This window comes from Eptatretus burgeri, chromosome 6 (assembly GCF_056783735.1).
Source record: "Eptatretus burgeri isolate ZD-2024b chromosome 6, Ebu_testis_v1, whole genome shotgun sequence".
NCBI classification, from domain to species: domain Eukaryota; kingdom Metazoa; phylum Chordata; class Myxini; order Myxiniformes; family Myxinidae; genus Eptatretus; species Eptatretus burgeri.
Genome location: NC_140966.1, coordinates 80,601,192 through 80,619,557, shown reverse-complemented (window position 1 = coordinate 80,619,557; position 18,366 = coordinate 80,601,192). Strand labels below are relative to the sequence as shown.

At 42.9% G+C, this 18,366-nt stretch overlaps 1 pseudogene across 1 annotated transcript in view; it reads right to left on the bottom strand.

The window, feature by feature from the left end:
* The window catches only part of LOC147025156 (uncharacterized), a 33,703-nt pseudogene extending 18,304 nt beyond the window's left edge, over window positions 1–15,399 (bottom strand). The window contains exon 1 of the transcript XR_015059369.1: window positions 13,830–15,399. The product of XR_015059369.1 is annotated as an uncharacterized LOC147025156 (transcript). The remainder of the gene's footprint in view (window positions 1–13,829) is intronic.
* Between the last annotated feature and the right edge of the window lie 2,967 nt (window positions 15,400–18,366).

Below are 18,366 nucleotides of genomic sequence, written 5' to 3'. Positions count from 1 at the left end.
ATGACAACCAAACGCTTCAGAAACAGTCACGGAGACAAAGGAAAACCTTACAAAACCTCCATAAGATAAAGGTTGAAACGTTGCCACTATGGCGTCCGTAACAGGCATGGAATGTCCACACACTCAGGAAAGTCCCGACAGATCCAAATCTACCCATATGTCCCATGTGCACTGTATACATACCTCTACCTTGTAGTAACTGTCAACTGTACATCCCGATTGGGACACGCTGTACCGCTATCAATTGTAGGGTGCTTGGTAGGTAGCTTAAGCACTCAAGCAACCACTCAAATGGAATGCCTGGCTTGGCAAGCGATTACCAGTGGCCGTTGATAAAACTATGCACCCGGAAACACCCAAGTAATGTCCAAATTGGAAAAATGAACACTTTCAGAAGGGTTGGAACTGCTGCAGAGTTTGATTCTGGTGCTTAAATTTTGTAATTCAGCATAGTTTAAGAGATACTCGTGGTTATCGCATGTGCGGAAATGAAATAAAGCCACAAACGCTGGCGTCTCCAGGCGTTTATAAGCATTGCAATGTACCCAGCAATTCATAGCTCTGATGAACAGGCATTTGATAATATGAGTGAGGGAAGTGAAAAATAAAAAGAACGCTATCGTTAAGAAGTCGTTGCGGCCTATTTCAAGTCAAGGCATGGTTACGCAGGCCAAAAAACATGGTGGCTTCAGACCTCAGTTAGGTAACCCAGGATACGCCTGAAGACCACAGAGAGTGAGGTGGCCAAGGAGCACCTGATAAATGATATAATTAAATAAGGTTATCAATGATCTTCAAAAGAGGTGTTTTAATTAACCCAACCACCCAATTTCAGTCATGCACTTCCTTGGCGTATTCTTAGTATGCATGTAAAGTTTCGGGCTTCTACGTTTCATGGTTTGAGAGTTATGGAGGACACACACACACACACACACACACACACACACACACACACACACACACACACACACACACACACACACACACACACACAAATTTATTAGTATAGATGGGTCAGTTTTCAGCTGCCCTGACTCCACCCCAATTATAATTATGCACCACCTTTCCATGAAGCAGCACTGATTAGCAGGCCTCAACCCTGGGTGTTAGTCCATGGCCCATTGCAATTGGAATTATCCCAGGTATATAACCAGTATGTATTATATATTCAGATAAGCCGTACGCATGTTTTTGCTTCATGTATGTACATGGGGATATTATCCTTCATTGAACATAGTCCAAAATGGGGGCTGATGGATTTGCTCTCGATTTTCGTGTCCGTGCGTGCGTGCGTTTCTGCGTGCCTGTGTCCGTGCGTCCGTGACCATATCTTGGATATGTATGGACCAATTTTATTCGTACTTGACACAAAGACAACACATGTGGTATACATATGCACGTCATTGTTTTCTTTCCAATATCTGATCCAAGATGGCCGACTGGCAGCCATTTCAGTTGCAAAAAAACCTGGTGTCGAACACGTCCTCAACCATTTCTTGGACTTGCATTTACCGATGTTGGTCAAACTTGGCACACAGATAATAAATGATGGCTTACATAAGCAATTCATTTTTTCTCAAGATAAAATCCAAGATGGTCGACTAGCGGCGGTTTTGTTACTTAAATGTGTCCCCAACTATTTCTCTGACATGCATGGTCTGATTTTGTTCAAACTTGGCACAACTATAGTACATGAAGGCACACACGTGTTCCTCAATTTATTTGGTGATCTCGTCAAAGATAGCCAACTGGTAGACTGGTGGCCATTTTTGTTGTGCATAGATATGGGCTCATCCTATAACTCCATACAGCAAAATTCCTAAAACAACGGGGGGCTATGACATTTTATGTCTTTTTTTACTTGTTTTTATTATCTTCAGCATCGTACGCGCCATTATACACCATCAAAATAAAGGGATAAGTGCATTCATTGGGACCGATTGGCAAAGCAATTCTCACTCTTGTTAAAACATGGTTTGCAATCAAAGCCTTCCAGCGTTTACATGGTTATATTGCTGTTACCTTCCAGGTTTGTGGAATTTAAACTTGATTGGCTCGTTCATTGATCTTTAACACAAGCACTTGCTTTCAAATGCACTATTTTCTGCTACAGGTTTGACTGTGTAGTACAGAGCTTGCCAATTTATCTTTGACTTGTCTAGTCTGGATTCAATTTTTGACCTGGCTGTAAATTATCGGATTATAATGTTTCACAGGCATGGTGTTTCATCACAAAGTGCGCCGACCCTTGGACAGAGGTTCAGTTGGGTGTCCCATGTCCTTGCAATAGCTCGTGAACACTGAAGATCTTGCGGTGTCTTTCGTGAGGACTATACTGTGGGTATGAAGTTGTCTGATCACTCAGTAATCACCTTCACACCAGGTTACACTGCTTGTTAGCTCAGAGTATGTTTGATTTATGGGCAGCAGCAGTGACTCCAATGTAAACAAATTCCTGCGCCCAAGTGTTCGCAAGTCACATCTGAAAGACTGTCTTCTATTAAAAGGGCAAACATTTCAACATTTCTATTACTTGATAAGATTAGATGTTTTCAGCATTGAATAGTGGGTAGACATTCAAATGCAGTATTTGCAATGTGATCTATTGTTATTTTGGGGCATTTCTAAACTTTATGGAGAGGATGCTTGATTATTTTTTCTCGACCTTTTGCCTTGACAGGCAAGTGAACTGAGCGAACAACAGGGTCTCTCCCTGGTTTCTCAGCTGTACTCTCTGTTCACTTAGCTGCAAGGAGTGGGTTTAGGGGAGATCGTAGGGAGGAGGAGAGGAATGCCACCTTGACTCTCCCCTTGTCATACCAAACCCCTCTCCTCTATTGCACTGCCATGCACAAGAAGAAAAGATTTCAATTTTGGCCAGAGGGGAAGTGCCAGGGATGAAGGAATAATCTCATTACGGGTGACATTTTTTAGTGTAAAGCAGCAGCAAATACCATTCTGCAGTCTTTCCTTCCAATTTTGAATGGTGGTGAGCGGGTGGTGTAGGAGCAATCCAGTGAAAATCCCCAGTCGAACGAGATTGCCTGAGCATGTCTGTAATGGTGCACTGACCATGGTCAGAGCACATGTCATGTGTGATTTTTTCCACACATTGATACCTGCTTGGGTCTACTTGGCCTCTGAATGACCAAAGCCTGGCATGACCAGTCATATCCTGTATGGCATACTCCATGATGTGCTCCTCGCATTTCTCACCCTCACTGAAACTAAGATCCTCTCCCCATCCCTAAAGGTGAATGACATTGTGAAAAAAAATCCAGTGGCAAAAAAATATAAGGCCTCGGATAAGTTTTCCTTTTTATGTGTCTTGAAATCGTAATAATGATCCACAGTTTTTAAAGAGTGCTAATTAAACCATTAAAAGGTGCTCCTCATGCAGCATGACAAGCCTGCGCAATGGTTGCCAACCCATGGTTGTTTGTCTGTGATTTAGCCTTTTTAAATGCTGAGCATCAAGCAAGGAAGCAGCATGTACTTTAGTCAGGTGAACTAATGCAAATGAGCAGTGTCCGTAGGTCAGTGAGTCAGTGAGTCAGTAAACACTTTACTTCAGTCACTATTGCTTGAACCAAACACGCAATTTTGATGAAACTTGACCACAAGCTTCATATCCCGTGCCTAAAGGTGTATTGACCGCATAAAAGTATGTGCTCATTAATGGGGTCTACAGGGGGTGGGGGGGGATTTCACCCCCTAAAATAGCTATTTGCTCTCTTCTCTGAAACTACACAAACAATTTCGATGAAACTTGACCACAACCTTCGTCACCCGTAATGTTCCAAAGTTTATCGACCTGATGCCTATCAAAAGTGTATTGACCACATCAAAATCTGCGCTCATTAAGAGGGTCTATGGGGGGGGAGGTGGGGGGTTTGACTACCCCCTCCCCCCCCAAAAAGTAGGTATGTGCTCTCTTCTCCGAAACTACACACAATTTTGATGAAACTTGACCACAACCTTCGTCACCCGTAATGTTCCAAAGTTTATCGACCTGATGCCTATCAAAAGTGTATTGACCACATCAAAATCTGCGCTCATTAAGAGGGTCTATGGGGGGGGGAGGTGGGGGGTTTGACTACCCCCTCCCCCCCAAAAAAGTAGGTATGTGCTCTCTTCTCCGAAACTACACAAACAATTTCGATGAAACTTGACCACAACCTTCGTCACCCGTAATGTTCCAAAGTTTATCGACCTGATGCCTATCAAAAGTGTATTGACCACATCAAAATCTGCGCTCATTAAGAGGGTCTATGGGGGGGGGGAGGTGGGGGGTTTGACTACCCCCTCCCCCCCCAAAAAGTAGGTATGTGCTCTCTTCTCCGAAACTACACACAATTTTGATGAAACTTGACCACAACCTACATCACACGCTTAATGTACCGAATTGTATTAATCATATCAAAATCTGCGCTCATTAAGAGGGTCTATAGGGGGGGGAGGTGGGGGGTTTGACTACCCCCTCCCCCCCACAAAAAGTAGGTATGTGCTCTCTTCTCCAAAACTACACACAATTTTGATGAAACTTGACCACAACCTTCATCACACCCTTAATGTACCGAATTGTATTAATCATATCAAAATCTGCGCTCATTAAGAGGGTCTATAGGCGGGGGGGGGGAGGTGGGGGGTTTGACTACCCCCTCCCCCCCCCAAAATAGGTATGTGCTCTCTTCTCTGAAACTACACGCAATTTTGATGAAACTTGACCACAACCTTCATCACATGCTTAATGTACCGAATTGAATTGATCATATCAAAATCTTCGCTCATTGAGAGGGTCTATAGGGTGGGGGGGGGGAGGTGGGTGGTTTGCCTCCCACCTCCCCCCCAAAAAAGTAGGTATGTGCTCTCTTCTCCGAAACTACACACAATTTTGATGAAACTTGACCACAACCTTCATCACACCCTTAATGTACCGAATTGTATGAACCACATCAAAATCTAAGCTCTTTTAAAGGAGACTACAGTGAGGGATTTCACCCCCCAAAAATAGGAATTTGCTCTTTTCTCCTAAACTACATACACGATTTTAATGAAACTTGACCACAACCTTCATCACCCAAAATGTACCAAAGTTTATCGACCGCATCAAAATCTGTGCTCATTAAAGGAGTCTACGGGGGTGCGAGGTGGGGGTTGGGTTGACCCCCTAAAATAGGTATTTGCTCTCTTCTCCGAACTACACACACAATTTCAATGAAACTTTACCACAACCTCATCACCCGTGATGTAACAAAGTTTGTTCACGGCATTAAAAAAAAAAATCAGGGTCTCATGAGTTCTACTGGGGTGTGAGTGACCTCCTGATCCAGGTGAGCTTCAGGACAAGCGATCCTATTTTTAACCTCCGCCATCGAAGATCGGAGGTTACTGTTTTCACCCCTTTCTGTTGGTTTGTTTGTTTGTTTGTGAACAGTATTACGGAAAAACTCCTCGACGGATTTCGACGAAACTTGGTGTGGGGATTAGGTATGGTCCAAGGATCGTGCCATTAGATTTTGGACTGGGTCCAAAATCCAATATGGCCGCTATGGCGGCCATTTTGAAAAAATATTTTTTTTTTGCATTTCTACATGTTTTAAGTGATTTCCCCCCCAAAAAACAAAATTTAGTGAAAAAAAATTTTTGTAACTTTTTCTTTCAACAAAATTTAGATTTTTTTTTTTTTTGTATTTCTACATGTTATAAGTGATTTCCAACAAAAAACATGCCAAAATTATAATTGCGGCTGATTTTGGAACTTCAGGTGGATATACCCACGTAAAATCAATTTCTGTCTCAAGGAATCGAGTTATGACGAATGAATTGAGTTTGTAAAAGTTAAAAGTGAAAGGGAAAGTTGCAAACTATAACTCTGTGAGCACTGTTGACGTCAAATTGAATGAATAGGATATCAGGTTCACTTGAGTGACATAGCAGTATTGGCGGCGGAGGTTTTGTACTCTACCGAGTGCTCCCCCTCTAGTTCTTAATCTATGTTATCACTAATCGGCTGCTAACCTACCTGACTCAGAGCAAACTCTGACGATGACACTATCAAGTCTGGTATGATCTCTTGTGTTCATTGTTTAAGCATTCCATTATGAGAAGAGAATGAATGTAAGCAGCCTTGGTTCAAGGGAATTCCATGATGTACTGTAGTAAAGTTAATAACCTATGTATTTTGGTAACAGCTAACCGAGAATCAAAGGCATTAGGATGAGTGTGCACACGTAATCTGCGATGCAGACGTAATATGTGATGTCAACATGTGCCTACGTAATACGTGAATGGCTCAGCAGCACTGCTTCAGAATAAAAGGATATATTTTTGCCATCCTGGTACTAATATATTTGGCCAAACTTTGTTTGGTTTAAACATTTCCATTTGTGCAGGATGGCCCACAGGAATGTACATTCGCCTCTAAGCTGTCTAGCCTGGGTTTGAATCCAGACTCAGCTAGAAACTGTCATGCAGATGTTTCACAGGAAAGGTTATTCACGAGGCATCAATGTGCCTTGGATGGACGTTAAATTGGACGTCCCGTCTGCCAGCATTAGTTGGTGCGGATTAAATATCCCATGGTGTCCTTCGTGAAGAGTAGGCGAGCTATCGCCGGCACCTTTAACAAATCACAAATTCCTGCCCGAACCTGGCCACCCGGTTCGTGAAAGACTTGGGCCAAACTCCCCACAAGAACGTGGGAATAATTTTGTCTGTTTGAAGAAGAAGAAGAAGAAGAGTAAGAGTAAGAAGAGGAGGTAGAAGAAGAGGAAGAAGAGGAAGAAGAAGGAGCAGAAGTCCTTTGCATTATCAATTTGTGGTAATTGCTGCATTACATTGTTACATGAGGTTTTGTTGTGCATCTCTCGCTAACACAACCGATGGTCTATCCACACGTTCAAGTCCCTTCGCTTAATGAACACACGTGTTTACAGGAAAGTTAAAGACGCGGGACAGACGGGAACTTAATTAATTACTCAGTGTACAAGCTTGTATAATTTATGTGACTTACTGCAGTAATTACGAATTCCTTACCTCGTCGAATCTCAATGCTTCATTGCAGGAAAGATTCAAACATACGGACAATCCCCAAAATGAATCACTCCAATATAAAAATGCATGTTCTACAAGCAAGCAAGATCATCAATTATATCACACTCTTTAATGCTACATGACCCCCAAACTCCTGCTCTCCACCTCATCCTGGTCCTCCACCTTCACCTCCACCCTCTCCTCCTCCTCCCCATCCACAGCTCACAACAACACAGTATTCCAATCATAACCATCGGTGTTGATCTGAAGGGCATTTTTCAATCACAACCGTTGATTCATGATTTATATGGCATTTAATGAATGCCCCATGAGTGAGTCATAGGACTCTCTCGGAGCTGTATGTCACATCGTATTAGTCTGCTGTGACCTCATTGACCCCAATGCACAACCTTTGATTTGACATATAGCATAGCTTCCACAAGACGTTGGTAATTTGTCTTTCTTATAGGACGTTAATTGGTTCAACGATTAATAGTTGTGCAATTATCTCTCATCCTGGAGAGGTGGGTTGTTGAAGTGATGATGCAAGTATGGTTCAAGTTCACCTGAAAGAAGCCCGAGATTTGGGAAATGTCGTTGTGTGGACGAGGTGGTTATGTCCATGTCCATAGTGGATTGTGCACAGGTAGCGACAATACAGTTTTAGCTCTCTCGCCTGTGTTCGACACCCGACTCGATAAACGTGCTGGATTGGTGCTTTGCAGACAGGGTGAGGCACCCATGTGTGTGCCGCACCTCTGATGGATGTTAAACTGGTTATCTCGTCTGCTCGCATTCGTGGGTAGAAGTTTAAGATCCAATGGTGTCCTTCCTGAAGAGCTGGCGAGTTATCGCCGGCACCCTGAACAAGTCACAAATCCCTGAATTTAATAACTTCCCTTTCAGGGGGGTACAGTCGTGTTCTCCATACTTCAACCTCACATGAGAAATATAGGAACATCCAGGTGGAACTTGTAAATGATTCCCTCCCTGCCCAATATGCATAGAGGAGAGGGTCCATATTATACATTCCTTAAAATAATCCTGTGCAGTTTTGGAACTTTTGATTGACGATCCCTCAACATGAAAGGTGTTATTGTGTCTAGAACATCCACCTGAGATCTCAGGACACAGACTTGGACATTTCGAGGGTTTGACTTGATTATGAATCATTCTAATATATTGTAACGGAAATGGTCCTTATTGGACTAATAAATATAGGATTATCTCAGTTCCCCCATTAAATGCATGTATCGTTAGGTTGTTTGGTAAAATGGACGTTATATGTGTGTTGGGAGGTGTAAGAGGCTGTATTATTGTTGTGCGGTGATGGTGGTGGAACGAGAACTCTCTCTTCTTCTTCCCCACCCCGCCCAGTCAGCTGAGAGGGTGTGGCCAAAAAGAGGAAGTGACGCGAAGGGGAGGAGTTTTGTCGGCTTCGAAAAGGGGGGAGTAGCGAGTGGTTCGAAGCGAGCGAACATAAGAAAACTGTAAAAGAGAGAAAAGGGTTCAGTTTGGCAGAAGTGCAAAACTGCAGTCGCTGAGGAAGGCGTGCTCGTGTGTCGAAGGAGCGAACGGGAGAGCAAGCGAAGACCTCGTGAACAACTTCAGTTTGGCAGAAGTGCAAAACTGCAGTCGGTTGAGAGGGTGCTCGTGTGTCGAAGTGAGCGAACGAAGGCTTCGGAGAAAAGAGTATTGTGTGTGGAAAACAACAGTCACGTTTTCGAGGCATGCTCGGAGGGGCTTCGAAGCGAGAGAAACGAAGGCTTCATGAAAAGGTTGAGTTTTGAGAAACGGCAGTCGGCTTTGAGAGGCTTCCTGCACATCGAGTCTGCCCTTTTGGACAGTGGGAGAGGCGGCCTGCACGTCGAGTCGATGATCGACTCATATGGGGAGGTGATCGACAGGTTCGGCCTGCGTCTGGTCGCGGAGCCTCCGTAATTAGTACCTCACGGCTCGACACGTTTTAATATCCGCCTGCGGAGCTCGGCGCCTCGATTTGTGCCTTGTCTGGTGAACGGGCCAGGCCTGGATTTGTATGCTGGACGGTGAGAGAGATCAGCTGAGGCCCATCATCAACCTTACGCGGGGTCAGAGCGCGCGGAGACCGCGTGAGGTGCGCGAGGGGGACAAGAGTACGACGCCTCCATTTCGCCACGTGACGTGTTCGAGCTGTGGCGCGAATCAGTGGACATCCGCCTGTTGCGAACGACATTCGTGCTTTTGACACTGTCTTCTCGTCCATGAAACCTCACCAAGTACTCTGTCTTGTCTTGCATGCATGCTGTCTGTCTGTCTTCGTCTGCACGTTGTTCAAGGCGTATTTCGGTAACGACCCCTTGGAAACCTGTAGTCCATGGTTCCCTAGTTAAGAATGAGTTGAGGAGTGTTAATAAAAACATTGTCGTGAATTTTGCTTGTTTTGTGATCCCCAATGTTCCCCAATAAATCTGGTTAATTTGTATGAAGTTTCCGCGATGGATTAATTTGTGTCGCGTCGAGGAACGATCTGTTCGATTGGCATATAAAACCAAAAATGGTTACAGGCTGGTAGAAAACGCTCGGCATCTGACACAACCAGTCTGTAACCAGGGGTTCTATTTCCCCAACTGGCAAGGTACAAGGATTACGTTGGTATCGCGATTGAAGACGTGTGACCCGAGGCTTGTGCTGAGCCGGCCGGCGTTATAAACCCCGGAGACTGCGGTGGTGAGGGTGGCGCCAAGGACCGGGTGAGAATCCCGCCACCCCGGATCCGCAACAATATAAAGCTCATTCTAACCACTGACTCACTGACTCATTGATGTTAAAGTTTGGAACCTTCCGCGTGACGTAGAAAGGTAAAATTTTGCATGCCGATCGACATCGAAGCTGATACACCAGGAAAAAATCAGAGAACAGGGGTGCAAATTAACATTTTTATCCACCGGCCAACAAGGCTGGTGACTAGAAAAAGTTTCCGGCCCAGCAGAATTTCTACCAGCCCGATAAAATAAAGACAAAAGTCACAAATTTGATATCAAACACTTTTAATATACTCACAAGAGTGAGTTTGATGAGTGAGGTTGGTTGGATGAGTGAGTTTGATGAGTGAGGTTGGTTGGATGAGTGAGTTTGATGAGTGAGGTTGGTTGGATGAGTGAATTTGATGAGTGAGGTTAGTTGGATGAATGAGTTTAATGGAGGAGGTTTGCAGATTGAGTGAGTTTGATGGAGGAGGTTGGGTGGATGAGTGAGTTGGATGGATGGATGAGTGAGTTTGATGAGTGGGGGGGGGGTGGGGGATGATGCAGGGAGGAGGAGGTTGTGGGTGATGGGGGTGGGGACCAATTTTGTGTGGGTGATGGGGGCAGGGGGGTTGTGAGTAGTGCTGGGGGGGGGTTGTGGGTGATGGGGTGGTTGTGGGGGGGTGGTTGTGGCTGATGGACGATGGGGTAGAGGGGGGGTTTGGGTGATGGACAATGGTGGGGGTACTACTCATCCACCCAACATCACATATAAACTCACTCATCCACCTAATATAACCTCACCCATCAAACTCACTAATTCATCCAACTCACTCATTAACCCAAAAGCCAAATCAAACTCACTCATTCACCTCACCTCACCCATGAAACTCACTCATTCTCCCAAATTCACTCATTTAACCAACCTGGGCATAGTGTTGGGCACCGATAACCAAAAAGTTAACTTCGATAACGATAATCCGATAACCCCAATTTTTAAGTCCGATAACGATAATTATAATACTAAGTTATTGGAAGTTAACGATAATCCGATAACGATAACTACTTTTTAACAAGGATTAAAAAAAAAACAAGGAAAAACCGTCAAACCCCATAGAAAAGGCTTATTTATGCTAAACCCAAGAATAAACGAAGCATTTTGAGTCTTTTTAGAGTCGATGAGTCGTCACACACAGCACGGTTAACCGGACGGAGTCCAACATGCACTGGGAGGTTAACGGGACGGGTCAAGGACACAATGTGAATCCAACAAACAAATGAATGTCCATTTCTTACCGAAAGAGCAACGGGAACAGGTCCGCGGAACGCCGCGCACACAAACAGGAAGGCACCGTTAATTCAAACATGAGAGGCCCGACCTTACAAACACACCGAGAACAGTCACAAACATGGCGCGACGGTATCTCCACGCCTCAACACTCATGTCCGATAGTCCGTCGCTCTGCCAAAGGTTAGACCGTCCTTGTGTTTGAATTAACCGATCTGTACGTTTCCCAACCTTGACTGAACCCAGTACCTGCAGAGCGAAGCAGCCGCATGGCTGAGGAAGTCGCCATTGCAAGGCTTCTTCTTCTTCTTCTTCTTCTTCTTCTTCTTCTTCTTCTTCTTCTTCCATTTTTCTTCACGCGGCGGCCTGATTCAGCAATATCTTGTAAAACAAGTAATCTATAATCATGTACATTTTTCTCCACATTGATAATTAGTTCGGCGAAATGCGACCCGGAAACGATTAAAAAGTTATCCGACAAAAAATTAACAGACATTATCAGACTCAAAAATCGAGTTATCGGAAGTTAACTGGTCCGATAACAATAAATGGAAGTTAACTTCCGATAATAGTCCGATAAAAAGTTAACTTCGATAATTATCTGTTATCGGATTATCGCTTTTGTGCCCAACACTGCCTGGGCATGAGAAAATGCGCCCAAACCGCGCCAAACCGTCAAATCTCGCGCAATCACACGTGATTTGGAATGAGATGAAAACAGACAAAATGGGCGCCGCAGAATTATCGGTGATTACTATGGATTTTTTGCGGAAAAAACAGTAGTCCTTGTTGAGAAAACTAGTAGAGAAGCTAGTACAAATTGTACAAAATAACAGGAATCACCAGTGATTCGCCAGCCGGGCAAGTAAGGCAGTATTGTGCACACGCCCAGCACTAAAGTGAGGCGCCATTGGCGACCGGGCAGCCGTTAATTTGCACCCCTGGAGAACTGTTGGAAAGTGTCCATAAGCGCAAATATAAATAAATGGAAAAAAAAATGCAGGTGAGTGACCAGAGACAAAATAATTTTTTTTAAAACATTTATTTATTTTGCACTTTAATTTTGCGTGCTGAAGCCAGTACACCAGGAAAAACGCAGAACCATCTAAAAGCATCCTTAAATGAAAATATAAATAAATGAAGAAAAAAAATGAATAAAAAAAAATGAAAAAAAAATGCTGTTGAGCGACCAAAGACAATGGAGAAGCACGGTAATTTTGTGTGCCAATAGACATCGAAGCTGAAACACCAGGAAAAATCACAGAACTGTCTGAAAGCATCGGTAAATGAAAATATAAATACATGAAAAAAATGCAGATGAGTGACCCGAGACAATGGGGAAACATGATAATTTTGTGTGACGACAGACATCAAGGATGATACACCCGGAAAAATCATAGAACTGTCAGAAAGCATCTGTAAATGAAAATATAAATAAATGGGGGGAAAAAATGAAAAATTACTCGTAGAGTGACAACTTGGTGGAACGGAACGGCACTCTGACATACCTCTGCACATATCTCTGCCATACATTCCGACTCTGCCACAGAGCACATTCCTCTGCCAGGCTGAACAGTTTAAATTTTGTATCCCACTGATAGGTCAGATCTGAATCCAGACCTTAACCAAAATCGAATCAGCTTCTTCTTGTCACTTAACCAACTCATTCACCCAGTTTTGTCAGAACTTGTCCACAACGTTTTGAGATATTGTGCTACACATAGTTTTTGGCCCCATCTCTCAGTGGTGAAGAATCACTTGAAAAATTCTCGGATCAGGATCCGCATTTGGATCTTCACAAAAACCGAATCAATTAGTCCTTGTCATACACCCAACATGTCCACCAAGTTTAATCTGAATCCGTCAACAACTTTTTGAGATATCATGTAATATCGTTTTGAGCCCCATCTCTCAATGGGTGAAGATTCAATTACAAATTAAATAATTCTCGTATCCAGATCTGGATTTGGATCTTCACCAAAAACTTTAAACAAATCTTCCTAGTGGCATTCCCAACCTGTCCACCAAGTTCCATGTGAATCCATCCATAACCTTTTGAGATATCGTGCTATATATCATTTTTGGCCAGATCTCTCAATGGTGAAGAATCACTTAAAAAAAATTCTCAGATCCGGATCCGGATTGGGATCTTCACCAAAATTAAAGCGTTGCTTTCCGTGCTCAGTCACCTATACACACAAAATAATTCAAAGCGATTGCTTAAAATCTGTGGTCAAAAATCGTGTGACAAACATATAGACAAACACAGTCAGACAGACAGACAGATAAACGCTGCAGACTAACATACTTGGCAAAAAAATGTTTTCGCCAAGTAATGAAAAAAATGCAGGCGAGCGACCCGAGACAATGGGGAAACATGGTATTTTTGTGTGCTGGCGGAGATTGAAGCCGACACACTCGGAAAAATCACAGAACTGTCAGAGAGCTTCTCAATATAAAAATATAAACAAATTAAAAAATATTTCAGGTGAGTAACCCCAGACAATGGGGAAGCACGGTTTGTTTTTGCTTACAATGTGTAAGCATTCCCTGCTAGTATATATAGTGTGTACAGTATATATATATATATATATATATATATATATATATATATATATATATATATATATATATATATATATATATATATATATATATATATATATATATATGTGTATATATATATATATATATATATATATATATATATATATGTAAACGAGCAAAGTACCCGTCTCAGACGGGTAATTCATAAATGAAAGCATATGTCAGTTACTCACAGTTTCTGTGGAGTCAATTTTGTTACGGATGGGTCTCTTCGGTCGTCTACTGCAGCACATTTTTAAAAACAGCGTTCCTCGTTTTCTTGTCTGGGGCATGGACGTGCAGCTTTGATCTTGATCCAACTCTTGATGCCGCAACATACAACATTCCGTGTGAGAAAACAGGCAAACGCAGATCTAGTCCGATTATGCTGAACGTCTTGGTCGTAAGGGAAATTGTAATCCACGGAACTGGAATGGCAGGTCACTGTCGGATGGTAGAAGTGGTATCCTTGGAATGAAGGCATGTTTTCCTGCTGGTGAATTCACAAAAGATAATAGTTAGTTCATAACGAAAAGTACATCTAGCCACCTTCCCGATATTACGTTGAATACGTGCCAATTTTCAGGAGGATAAGATTTGATTTTACATCGCAAAACGGGAACAAAATTAGGCATTTCTCTCTTATTGTATAGATGCACAGACATGACAGAAGTAAATCAACACCATGATTTTTAAAGAACTTATTTATGGAACACTTGAAGACCATTTGATCCATTTTAATACATGCACTATTATTTTGTAGACTTGCCATTTGCAGATTTCAATGTTTTTACTCTTTCAGACATAGAACTAGCAAGTTCCGAATTTTTCTCTTGGTGAGATTTCTGTCCAGGCCTCACACAAAAGGTTTATCAATTCTGCCCGTGATGTTGCTTTCTGGGACTTTTTCCGCACACCTCGATCCAATATGGCCCAGAGGTATTCAATGGGATTCATCTCAAGAGACTGACTTGGCCATGGAAGTCGCTTGATCATATTTCTGTCCTGCCATTCTTTGGTCTTTTTGGAGTGTGGCATGGAGCTCCATCGTCCATGAACAGTGTTATTTTTAACCATCTGACCAGTGGATAAGATGGGGAGAAGTCCACCCTTAAGGATATAAATGTATATCATAGAGTTGATGTTACCAACACACTCCACAGGCTCTGACCGACCAGCGCTCCAGATTGCTCCCCACACCATCTCTGAAAAACCACCGTGTTTGACAGTTGGCTGCAATCGGTTCAAAGAGAACTCTTGACTGGAAAGTCTCCAGACCCATATGCATCCACTGTCAGAAAATTGAGCAAATTGGGACTCATGTGAAAAAAATTAGTTTGCCAAAACTCCAAGGGTCTGTTGGCCATCTCGTCAGACCACTTCTTTCTCCTTTGAATGTTGGCTGGTCCAAGAAGAGGTTTTCTCTGAGCTGCTCTCCCATAGTAGCCCTGTTGATGAAGGTACCGCACGGCAGTTCTTGAGCTAACTTGGACCTCCTCTGCAACATTTGCTGCCTTGCAATGGGGAGTTTTCTCAATGGACTGCTTGACAGCTCGAAGACATCTTTCTGAGGGCTCAGATCAACCAGAACGGGAAGCTGTGAATTCCTTGCCTTCGCTGGTGAATTGCACAATCACCCGATTGACCGTAGAAAGTGGAATGCCAATGTTCTGAGCTATCTGACGCTGGCAGACTCCACCTTCTAAATGGCCACCAATTTGTCCTCTTTGAAAATCATAAAGTTTGTGTGCTCCCTGGGTTCGAGGCCAAGTTAATTGTCATACAAGACCCAGCAACTCGTTTGTGCAAAGAAATAGTCGAATATTAGTACAAATCACCAAGTAAAACTGCATTATCTTATATATTATTTCCGATTTTGTGGTTTCGTGTCGCGCTATCTTCGACTTTGTTCTGCGCTCAAGTAACGTGATATTCGGCTTACATTATCTCAAAGACCAGATGAGGTGCATGGTACAAAAAAAAGTAAATAAAATGGTTCTGAAACAGTGAAATCGTATTCCACTTACTGCATTAAAGTAAAATTACTACTGATACTCTGCATCAGTTCCTTTCTCAAACACACCCACCCCAACATGTCGCACAGAGCGCGGGTTATGCTAGTGCAGATTAAATGAATGAATTTAATTATCCATTTACTTCTGTCATGTCTCTCTCTTTGTATGTGTGTGTATATATATATATATATATATATATATATATATATATATATATATATATATATATATATATATATATATATATATATATATATATATATATAGTCATTGTAGTATACGTCTCCAGCAATGACAGCTTTTATAACTCTGCTCCAAACGACATGAGCGTGTATTATACAATCAATTGGACACAGTTATGAATCGTCGCAATTGCGTTCCAAATGATGTCCCGTTAATGCCTGCTTGGCAAAGCAAGGTGTTCAATTATATCAGTTGTGGATTTCACCGGAGGTCGATTTTATGTCCAAGACGCTTGTGCTGTGCATCGTGGAGGGGAGATGAGACTTATCACAGTAGTCTTCGACCGGCATCGTTCCCAGGGTGGCAGTTTGGCGAGTGACTGGAGTGAGCAAAATTACTTCCACCCATTGTAATAATAGGCATACCTTCCTTCGAAGCTATAAAACTCCCCTTTAAACAGGTGAGAGAAGAGTTACAGTGATAGTACGTGTGCCATCAATTCAAAGGTAGGGTTCCACCAGCCAAAATCAGGTGGATTAACCATTCCAACGATTTTCATATCTCAGCCACGGATGGAAGTGGTTAGTTAAGCTGGTTGTTCAATGTATTTGCACTCCCTGATGAAGATCGAGTTATTTAGACTTTAGCCGACCATCAAGAAAATTGATGTTTAAAGCTGTAGCAAAAATGAACCCGGGAATGCAACTCGGCAGTGATGGACCAATCATTTTTATCTGATTTTAAGGTGTACAAACATACAGAAAATTGCCTTGTGGGTAGGTGGTGGGGGGGGGAGGGGGTTGGTTCCCATGAACTGACCCTGGGTAGCCCCATGACGTTCCCAAAATTTGGTGGAGATTGGCCCAGAGGTATAGAACTGTATATAAATCAAAGAAAAGGCTGCACACATTGTTGTGTGTGTGTGTGTGTGTGTGTGTGTGTGTGTGTGTGTGTGTGTGTGTGTGTGTGTGTGTGTGTGTGTGTGTGCGCGCACGCGCGCGTGCCATCTGAAACTGAAACATTCGATATTTTGCTGTTTTCTAGAAGAAACGTCTGATAAGATGATGCAAACGTGGTGCACTTGCCTTCAAGATGTCTAGGGTTAGCTTTGATTCCTGACCCAAGGATAAACTCTAGAATTGGTGTTTCAATGTTAGGGCACGGCATGCATCAGGAGGTGCGCCATCCCTCGAAGGGACATTTATCCGCTTGTCCCGTCTGCTAACATTAGATTGAGGGGACGTTAAGATCCCGAGGTGTCTTCATGAAGAGGAGGTAGGTTATCGCCGACACCCTGAACAATTTCTGCCCAAATGACCTTCAGTCGAACGTCAGTCCTGGCCAGCCGGTTCGTGAAAGATTTGGCCCCAAAACGCAGACCCCACACAAGGTCGGTAGTGGTGGTATAATGGGAGCTGTTCATGTAGTGTTATTATTACCTCCACCAAACCACTACTGAAGGTGGACGGAGGTTTTGATTTCACCCCTGTCTGTCTATTTGTCTGTATGTGTGTTTGTCTGTGAGCAGGATATATCAAAGGGTTGTGGACAGATTCAGACGAAATTTGGTGGACAGGTTGGGTGTGTGAACCAGACGAATCGATTCGATCTTGGTGAGGATCCAGATCCAGTACAATTAAGCCTATTAAACATGCGCAATGATCGTCAACCTATGGTCAGCAGCACGCACCATTTTTAAAGTCTTTGGATTGACTCAACCAGGGTTCGAATCAACGACCTTCCAGACTCAGAAAGGATGCTCTAACCACGAGGGAACCACGTCTGGCCACAAGGTTCTCTCTGAACCTTGAAATTGCCTTCAGGATAAAATGGTGGTTCACTGGTCCAACCTTTAACCATGTTCCATGACACACATGTTTTGTGTCACGTATCGAACAAAGGTTGGACACGGACCAAAGAGACACCCGGACAACATTACAGGCTGTGTACTGTATACATGCCAGCCATAATAATTATAATACAATGAAGATGTAACGTAAATGCGATCACGCTTGAAACATGACATATTGGAATGGTGATGTGTGTCATAATGAACAAGAGCGAGAATTGCTTTGCAATAAATGTCCCCCTAACAATGTGGTATAAATCCAAAAAGGGTATCACTTTGTGAAAAATTGACGAAACGCCCTGAAACTCGAAGTTGTTCTCTGACATCATAATAAAGCCATGTACCGATTTTCAGTTGAATATGTTGAAGGATATTGGGGGGAAAAGTCTGAAAAACCACAGGTGGGATGGAAAGACGGATGGACAGACAGACAGATGGAGAGCAAACCTATCATCCCCTCTGGTGAAACCAGTGGAGGACTAATCACCCAATGGAAAGACAAGATGGGTTTTCTTAAAATAGAATAATTTTACACTCATTGCATAATCATTGTTTGCACACTACTCAAGAATACAAAGCAATTCGATGTTTTGTAGGAGTACATTTCTGGGACGGAAAATGAATTTTTTATGCCTCTGCTGACGAAATCGCCGGTGGCATTATGTTTTTGGGTTTTCCGAATAT